Here is a 9,974-nt window from a genome sequence, read left to right as displayed (position 1 = left end):
TCTTTAGACAAACTCAGCGAATTGTCAACCAGAAAATGTTTAAACTTATCTATAGCCTGGAAGCCCCCCTGCTTTGAGCTGTCCTGCCTTTCTGGGCTAAACCAATGTATTTCTTAAATGTACTTGCTTGACATCTCATGCCTCCCTAAAATGTACAAAACCAAGCTTCACTCTGACCACCTTGGGCACCTGTTCTCAGGACCTCCTGAGGGCTGTGTCATGGGCCATGATCACTCTTATTTGGTTCAGAATAAACCTCTTCAAATAGTTTACACTTTGCCTCTTTTCATCCACATTAGTGACAATAAAGCAATATAAGTGTGGAAATGTTAAATATAAAATGGCATAAATTGAGCATATTTCAATAACTGGAACATAAACAAAGGAGAGTAGAAATATAAAATAACCTAAATTAAGAATATTTCAATAACTGGAACATAAACAAAGGAGAACAGAAAATTTTAAATGCTAGGAACCTTGCCGTCCAATTCTGAGTCATATACAAAAGCATTAAAACCTTATAAAGTGAATTCAATATTTTCTCAAATTGCTCTAACACACAGAAATAATATCCGGTTTCTTTAAAATCAATCTCCAGCCTATAAGCTAAATATGTATTGAAAAGAATCTTGAGGAAATACTTATTTTTTAATTATACACATGTGTGTTAGAATTATTGTAATATGAGAGAGAAAGAGTCTATGTTTGTAGGGTCAGAGATAATCTGAGCAAGGCCTGAAACTTCCTCAAATTTCTTTAGATTCCTAGATAATGCTGTGGTTTTTAAAATTTTCTCTACTTGAACCCAAATAGAGCACTAGCTTAGCATTCAGAATAGCTTCACAAACAATACTCTGTCCAGTGCTTTCAGGATTATGAGAAAACTTGAGTAACCAGTGATTATTTGAATTTTTGTCTGCTATTGCTATTCTTAATCTGTTTTTTCAAGAGATAAATGTCTTCGATTAGTTGGTATCTCAGAAAGCAAATATACATATGTGTGTATATATACGTGTGCGTGTGTGTGTGTGTGTGTGTGTGTGTATAGAGAGAGAGAGAATGGAAGAAATTGTGTAGATTTCAACTGCAAACACAAAATAAACTAAATGGAGGGGAAAAGCCCTCCAAAATGTTACATTTTAGAGATATTAAATAAGATGCAATGAGTAATTTTATGTCAGTGAAAAGTATTTGAGTGTTTCCATGGATAAGTTAGTATTTCAAAAAGCTTTTTAGACTCCAAAATAGTCATAGAATAGATCATATTTACATATTAGAATCTCACTGTAAATATTGTTTACTGGTATTCTCTATATTCTAGGCCATCAGGAATGCCATTTTGAGGAACTTAGGTAATAAAGTTATCAAAAGGACCTTATTATGAAGTAGTCTCCTCAATTTTTGTCAACTCGGGGCATGGATTCTAAGGACAGTAAAGCTCCAGTGGATTTGATTTTACATATGCTTGTAAAACATCAGATGGTACCTTTAATCCATGGTTTTGAATAGTCACATGCCTTCTTTATCATTTATAATTTTAAAAATACCAAAATAGAAATTTTACAAATATGTTAAAATATTTGCATATTTTCTCACAAATTTGATCCGTACCTGGATGACTGATATACATCAAGCAGTCCTAATGATTTATCAGCCTATCTAGAAATTGCATAGGACTAAGGGTATTTAAAAAGTATTCTAAATCCAAGATAATGTGGCATATTCCTTTCTCTCAAAGAGATTATAAAGTATAGTTTCAATATGTTGGAAAGATTTATTTTAGAACTAGAAAACTGTGCAATTTTTCTTCCTGATACTCCATGCCCTTCTGGTGTTTACCCTTTATCAGAGTTAATGTCCTCTTTGTCTCCAAGATATTTACATTCAGGAAGAATTAGAACTTTCTCTTCTGGCACAGAATTAGCACTATTTTTAAACTCCCAATTTCTTCAGGTCCATCCCTCATATACCACACCATTCATCTGCCTACCATGACTTTAGCAACAAACACCATTCCTTACACTTTGATTCTAGCATTCACACTGCACACCCAGACATTGTCTCAATTTCCTCTTTCTATATTTTCAGTGGAAGTGTATGACATCATTGAAGTGAAAAAATATTACTTATTTGCCTGAAATTTCTTCCAAAACTTTCCTTAGTTGTGGAAATTTTCAGTCTTAGTTTCAGGGAATGAAGTGATTTGTGAGAGACAATAAACCACTCATAATCATTTATTAAAATTACTTTTATGCTTTACCATCTGTAAACTTGCCTAATTCCATTAAAAACAAATGAAGACAAAGCTGGGGAGCAAAAACAGAGGAAAAGAGTTTTTGTATGCAAGTTTGTGTCATAGATACACTAGGTTATTTGTGGCCTGCATTGCTGGCAAAATAAAATGTTCGTTGTTTTATTCACATTGACTTTTGGCTCTTACTGTGCCGCATTAACTTGAATAACCCAGGTAGTCTTCAAAGGAGGGATAATTAGGGTAAAATATATGCTATTAGTGATTAGAGTAATACATCTTTAATATTTGCAAGAATCCCTCTAATATTGCTCAGAAATTTTGAATTTTACACATTAGGAAAATTGATAGCTGGGAATACTTCCAGAAGTGCCTTTTGGTTCTCAGCTATTTCTGTTCTGAATAAAACACAAAACTCAATATGTTTTCTTGGTGATATCACATTCTACTTAATGCAACACATCTACCCTGCCAAAAGAACAACCTTGCCAGAGTTAATCATAAGCCAGCACATCACTGATCACTTTTCTGCATTTATAAGAGGATCAGAATGGCTCTCCCAAACCAGTGTTATATTGGTCTTATATTTGAGGGCAATGAACTTTCTTCTGGTAAAGTGACTCTCTTATGTGCATTGTGCTAACATTGTTTCTTCAGCATCTATGGATTTCAGTTAACAGTTTATGAGAAATGCTAAAAGGATCCATTTCAAAGAATATTGAAAATATTTAAAAAACAAATGACTTCTAGTGGAAGAGCATTTAATTTTATCTGTTAGAACAAGTTTCAAACTAGTCCTGATGTTTTCTAGACAAGAGATCGGAATTGGGAGGTTAGAAATGAATATAGGCATTTATGTTTGTTTGTTTGTTTGTTATCATCTAGCTTGGAATGGGTATTCATGAATATTCAAAAATTTTAAACAAGATTTCCAGAGAACAACTGTTTTCAAATGACAGTGTACATAAGAATCACCTGGGATGCTTCTTTAAAATACTCATTGCCAGGCCTTCCCATAGAAATGTGAATGCAGCTGGGCTTGAGTGATGCTTGGTCATCTGTATTTTTTTTTTTTTTTTTTTTTGCGAGCATGGTGGGTGGTGAGATGGAGTCTCACTCTGTTGCCCAGGCTGGAGTGCAGTGGTGTGGTCTCAGATCACTGCAATCTTTGCCTCCAGGGTTCAAGCAATTCTCATGGTTCAGCCTCCTGTGTAACTGGGATTACAAGCATGCCACCATGCCCCGTTAATTTTTGAATTTTTAGTAGAGACAGGGCTTTGCCACGCTGGCCAGGCTGGTCTGGAACTGCTGACTTCAAGTGATCCACCCGCCTCCGCCTCCCAAAGTTCTGGGATTACAGGCGTGAGCCACCATGGCCCGGCCTGTCATTTGTACTTTTTAAGCTTCTTAGTCGATCATCATTTATATAACCAGTTAAAAATCTTGGCTCTAAAATATCTGTGTAACAGGGTTGTAGAAAGAAATGAAGACCACCGAAATGACAAGCAAAGGCTACTTTTATTCAGAGCTTGCTATAGCAAGGGAGTCAGCCACTGTCACATTTGGGAGAGAGGCAGGAGAGCAGAAAAGCTTTATAGTGAAAAAGTGGAGCGCCAAAGTATGCTATGAGTGTAGGTTGAAGGCATGGGGAAGCTAGAGGCAGGCTAGCTAGAAGCAGGATATTCTATGTGATTGGTTTGAGAAACATATTTGGCTCTCTAAGGTTAGTTCTGAGTTGGAAAAGGGGACAAATATTAGAGAAGTTGGCAGTTATTGACTAAGTCCTGACTCATCTGGACTGATTGCTGCAGAGAATGTGATTTGTCTTCCTGGACAGGTTGCTGCAGAGGATGTGGATCCGAGTTCTCTTTTCATATATTGTCTGGCCACTGTTTGTTGGCATATTCAGTCTTTCATGTTTCCAAACTAAAAATGACTGACTTTATATAGAGGCCGCCCAAAATACCTTCCATATCGGTTTATTGATGCCAAGCTTCTGATTTTGAATTCAAAATTCATTCCCTTGGTATGAAATTTTGTCTTTCAAGGAAATGCAAATTCCACTGGCAAATGGAATATATTAAATTTTGCCAGTTATGTGTGGTAAACCTATAATATTTATTCCTAGGATCTGGTTTTAATCGGTGTAAGAATGTATCATGAGTACTCTCAGTGTACATGAAGAGTGTGGGGAGATAAAGTTTCACCAAGGAATAAAATATTCCAATGCTTAAATTCTAAATATAACCTTACCAACTTCCAAATTTCACTGAGAAAGGACCTGTATCAGAAAAAGCCAAGAAATAAAGGTTTTTCTCTTTAGTACAACTTCTTAATTTTATCGGTAATTTTTTTTTGAACTTTTATTTTAAGTTCAGGGTACATGTGAAGGTTTCTTTCATAGGTAAAACCATGTCACAAGTAATTGTTTTACAGATTATTTCATCACCCAGTAATTAAACCCAACGGTTATCTATTCTGTTCCTCTCCCTCTCATCCTCCACCCTCCAGCAGATGCCAATATATGTTGTTTTCCTTCTTTGTGTTCATAAGTTCTTATCATTTAGCTCCCACTTATAAGTGAGAACATGCAGCATTTAGTTTTCTGTTTCTGTGTTAGTTTGCTGAGAACAATAGCCTCCAGCTCCATCCATGTTCCTGCAAAATACATTATCTTGTTCTTTTTTTTATGACTGTATAGTATTCCATGGTGTATATGTACCATATTTTCTTTATCCAATCTGTCATTGATGGGCATTTAGGTCCATTTCATGTCTTTGTTGTTGAGAATAGTGTTGCAGTGAACACTCACTTGCGTGTGTCTTAATGGTAGAAAGAATTATAGTCCTCTAGGTTTATATCCAGTAATGTGAACACTGGGTCAACTGGTAGTTCTGAGTTTAGCTTTTTGAGGACTCTCCATACTGCTTTTCTCAATGGTTGAACTAATTTACATTTCCATCAAGGGTGTATAAGTGTTGCGTTTTCTCCACAACCTCACCAGCATCTGTTATGTTTTGACTTTTTAATAATAGCCCTTTGGACAGGTGTGAGATGTTATCTCACTGTGGGTTTGATTTGCATTTCTCTAATTATCAGAGATATTGAACTTTTTGTCAAATGCTTATTGGCCACATGAATGTCTTCTTTAGAAAATTTCTGTTCATGTCTTTCACCCACTTTTTAAATAGCGTCACTTGTTTTTTCTTATACATTTGTTTAAGTTCCTTATAGATGCTGGAAATTAGACCTTTGTCAGATGCATAGTTTGCAAAAATCTTCTTTCATTCTGTAGATTGTCTGTTTATTCTGTTGACAGTTTCTTTTGCTTTAGAGAAGCTCTTACATTTAATTAGATCAAACTTGTCAATATTTGCTTTTGTTGTGATTGCTTTTGTTGTCTTTGTCATGAAAAATTTGCCCTTTCCTATGTCCAGGATGGTATTGCCTAGGTTTTCTTTTAGGGTTTTTATAGTTTTGGGTTTTACACTTAAGTCTTTAATCCTTTTTTGTGTATGGTGTAAGGAAGGGGTCCAACTTCATTCTTCTGCATATGGTTAGCCAGTGATCCCAGCACCATTTACTGAATAGGGAGTCTTTTACCCATTGCTTGATTTTGTCAGCTTTGGCAAAGATTAGGTGGTTGTAGGTGTGCAGCCTTATTTCTGGTCCCTGTATTCTGTTCTGTTGGTTCATGTGCCTGTTTTTGTGCTAGTGCCATGCTGTCTTGGTTACTGTAGCCTTGTAGTATAGTTTGAAGTCAGATAGTATGATGCCTCCAGCTTTGTTTTCTTTTTCTTAGGATTGCCTTGGCTATTTGGGCTCTTTCTGGTTCCAGATGAATTTTAAATTAGTTTTTTATAGTTCTGTGAAGAATGTCATTGGTAGTTTGATGGGAATAGTATTGAGTCTTTAAATTGCTTTTGGCAGTATGGCCATTTCTTTGGGCAGTGTTTTGTAATTCTCATTGTAAAGATCATTCACCTCCTTGGTTAGTTGTATTCTTAGGTATTTTACTATTTTTGTGGCAACTGTGAATAGGATTCCCTTTCTAATTTGGCCCTTGACTTGGTTGTTGTTGGTGTGTAGGACTGCTAGTGATTTTCATACATTGAGTTTGTATTCTAGAAACTTTGCTGAAGTTGCTTATCAGCTGGAGACGCTTTTGGGCCTAGACTTTGGGGTTTTCTAGATGTAGTATCATGTCATCTGCAAACATAGACAGTTTGACTTCCTCCCTTCCTATTTGGATACCCATTATTTCTTTCTCCTGCCTGATTGCTCTGGCTAGGACTCCCAATACTATGCTGAAATGGAGTGGCAATGGAAGTCTTTCTTGTCTATTGGTAATTTATCATTCTAACAGTTTTTTACTAGTTTTTCAAGTATTGTCCAACAGATGGCTCCAATACTGCTCCTATTTTAATCTCTTTCAAGAGAAACTCCACACAAATAATTATCTTTACATTCATTTGATATAAAAGAAAAATTGCTTAACCTAATGAGCATAATATTAGCAGAAATGTTCAGGTAATTCACTTTTTAAACATAAACCCCCCATAGAATCAAAATAAATAGAGTTGCTTTGAAGTCAATTGTGTTGGATGTGTTTGGCTGTCTGTAAACTGTTTTCACGTTAACCTAGTCACTTTTTCCTCTCAGAAGTAAAGGGGACTAGAATGATAGGCCAAATAGCCTGAAGAGGAATGAAGTCAGTCAATATTTAAAAAAATGTTAAAAGCCAGAAATGTAATTAAAAACTTACAAAAAAAGTAAATGCTTGGTATTTTCCACTCAAGTATATGGAAATCCATCTATTTATCATGCAGAAACTTACTAATGACTCTAGAAAATTTAGTCTTATTTTGACTAAAGTAAATGATCTGACTTTATTTTTCTTAATACCTGATTGAATTTGTCAGTATAAGGCTACAAAAATAAAATGCAATATATGAAGCTATTTCGAGTTAGGAAATGTTTGTTCTTTTTATATCAGTTATCACCATGATACCTAAGCAACTTAAGAAACATCTTAGACAACTGGAAAATGTTTAAATATTTTTCATTTTTAATTATTAAGAATGCATAAGAGTTGCATACATTCATGAAGTTGACAAAAGAGGGTAGTATATGTAGAATATTTATCAAGAGTATAGTTGCGGCCGGGCGCGGTGGCTCAAGCCTGTCGCGGTGGCTCAAGCCTGTAATCCCAGCACTTTGGGAGACCGAGACGGGTGGATCACGAGGTCAGGAGATCGAGACCATCCTGGCTAACACGGTGAAACCCCGTCTCTACTAAAAAATACAAAAAAACCTAGCCGGGGGAGGTGGCGGGCGCCTGTAGTCCCAGCTGCTAGGGAGGTTGAGGCAGGAGAATGGCGTAAACTCGGGAGGCGGAGCTTGCAGTGAGCTGAGATCCGGCCACTGCACTCCAGCCTGGGCAAAAGAGCGAGATTCTGTCTCAAAAAAAAAAAAAAAAGAAAAAAGAAAAAAGAAAAAAAGAGTATAGTTGCATAAAACCTGACCACCTTTCTAGATCATAGGCCATAGGTCTCATATATTAACTGAGACATTATTATGAACAAAAATGAAGGGTAGACACCAGAAATAAGAAGGCAGTCATGCCTCCATCTTTCATGTTTACCCAACTGTCCCTGAATAAGTCATTTTTAAGGTGGGAATTTGATGTGTGCTCAAAGGTGAGCAAGAGATGAAATGAGGGATGAGGGAAAGGAAAGCGAAAGGACTTGCATTGTTTACTCATTTGGGGTTAAGGCACTAGATACTTTAAAATGTAATTCTGGAAGAGGTAACATACAAAGCCATTACCCACCATCAATAATGGAGTGTAAATTAGTAGGTTATATTTTCTTTAATGGGCAATTGTGAGAGCAGAATTTGGGATACTAGCTGCCCATGGTACTTCTGATGGAAAAGCATTTTGAGTGTTGGTTATGAAGGAGTGAAGATGCCCCAGATAATTTTAATAAGACTGTTCCTTACCATTAGAAAGTTCCTTACCATTTTCAATTTGAAGGCTATTAGCATCTGAGTGTCTAATTTAGGAAGCAGAACATCAGATTTAAAAAGAACACATCACTCCCTGAAATCATATATGTATTTATATGCTTATTGTATCTTTATATCTTTATCATTATATCTTTAAATATAAGTACTTACTTATTGTATCTTTCCTCCTTTAAAACTTAAATCTGAGAGTTTAAGATCAGGGACTTTGTCTTGTTTGCCACTGTGTTCCACGAACCTAGAGGAGTGTCTGCCACATACGAGAATTTGAAAAATATGTTTTGAGTGAATGAATTAAGTCAAATTATGGATCTATTACTCTTTTAATGCAATGTAACTTTTTACATGTGATTTGCAAACCTTCTTTTAGATGTCTCCCTAGTGACTTGTTAAATGGCTTTCAACAAAATGCTGATAATGATATGGACAATGAAATCCAGGCTGAGGTGGTCTCAGATGGAGATGAGGAACTTGTTGGTAACTGGAACAATGGTGACTCTCGTTATGTTTTAGCAAGGAGACTGGCAGCATTTTGGCCTTGCCCTTGTGGAACTTTGTACTTGAGAGAGATTATTTAGGGTATCTGTGGGAAGAAACTTCTAAGCATGAAAGCATTCAAGAGGTGACTCGAGTGCTGTTATAGGCATTCAGTTTTAAAAGGGAAACAGAGCATAAAAAGTTTGGAAAATTTGCGGTCTGACAGTGCGATAGAAAAGAACATCCCATTTTCTAAGAAGAAATTCGAGTCGGCTACAGAAATCTGCATAAGTAACAAGGAGCCAAATAGTAATCCTCAAGACAACGGACAAAATGTCTCCAGGGCATGTCAGAGGTCTTCACAGCAGCCCCTCCCATTACAGGCCTGGAGGTCTAGGAAGAAAAAGTGGTTTCCTGGGCTGGGCCCCGGGTCCCTGTGCTTGTGCAGCCTAGGGACTTGGTGCCATGCATCACAGCTGCTCCAGCTGTGGCTGAAAGGAGCAAATGTAGAGCTTGGGCCATGGCTTCAGAGGGTGCAAGCCCCAAGGCTTGGCAGCTTCCATGTGGTGTTGAGCCTGCGAGTGCACAGAAGTCAAGAACTGGGGTTTGGGAACCTCGACCTAGATTTCACAAAATGTATGACAATGTCTGGATGCCCAGGCAGAAGATTGCTGCAGGGGCAGGGCCCTCATGGAGAACCTCTGCTAGGGCAGTGTGGAAGGGAAATGTGGGGTTGGAGTCCCCACACAGAGTCCCTACTGGAGTACTGCCTAGTGGAGTTGTGAGAAGAGGACCACCATCCTCCACACCCCAGAATGGTAGATCCACTGACAGCTTGCACCATGCACCCAGAAAAGGTGCAGACACTCAATGCCAGCCATGAAGGCAGCCAGAGGGAAGCTGTACCCTGCAAAGCCATGGGGGCAGAGCTGCCCCAGACCATGGGAACCCACCTCTTGCATCGGCCTGAGAATGGAGTAATACAATAATAATAATAATTCATAAATGTAAGATGGCAGGTACTTACATAATTAGTCCAATTTTTACATTTATAAAATAAAGTATTAAAATTAGAAGACAATACAAACTAAAGAAGCAATTATCCCTTTTAAAAAAACTTATTAGTAATCAAGATAAATGGAATGAAAGTAAATCTAAATAACTATTCTGAGCTCAGATCACATTAAGGAGTTCTTAGAATTCTTGTTCTGTTGAGTGA

This window comes from Mandrillus leucophaeus, unplaced genomic scaffold (genome assembly GCF_000951045.1).
Source record: "Mandrillus leucophaeus isolate KB7577 unplaced genomic scaffold, Mleu.le_1.0 Scaffold1213, whole genome shotgun sequence".
NCBI classification, from domain to species: Eukaryota; Metazoa; Chordata; class Mammalia; order Primates; family Cercopithecidae; genus Mandrillus; species Mandrillus leucophaeus.
The sequence above is the reverse complement of the archived record's forward strand: the minus strand, read 5'-3'. Positions refer to the sequence as shown.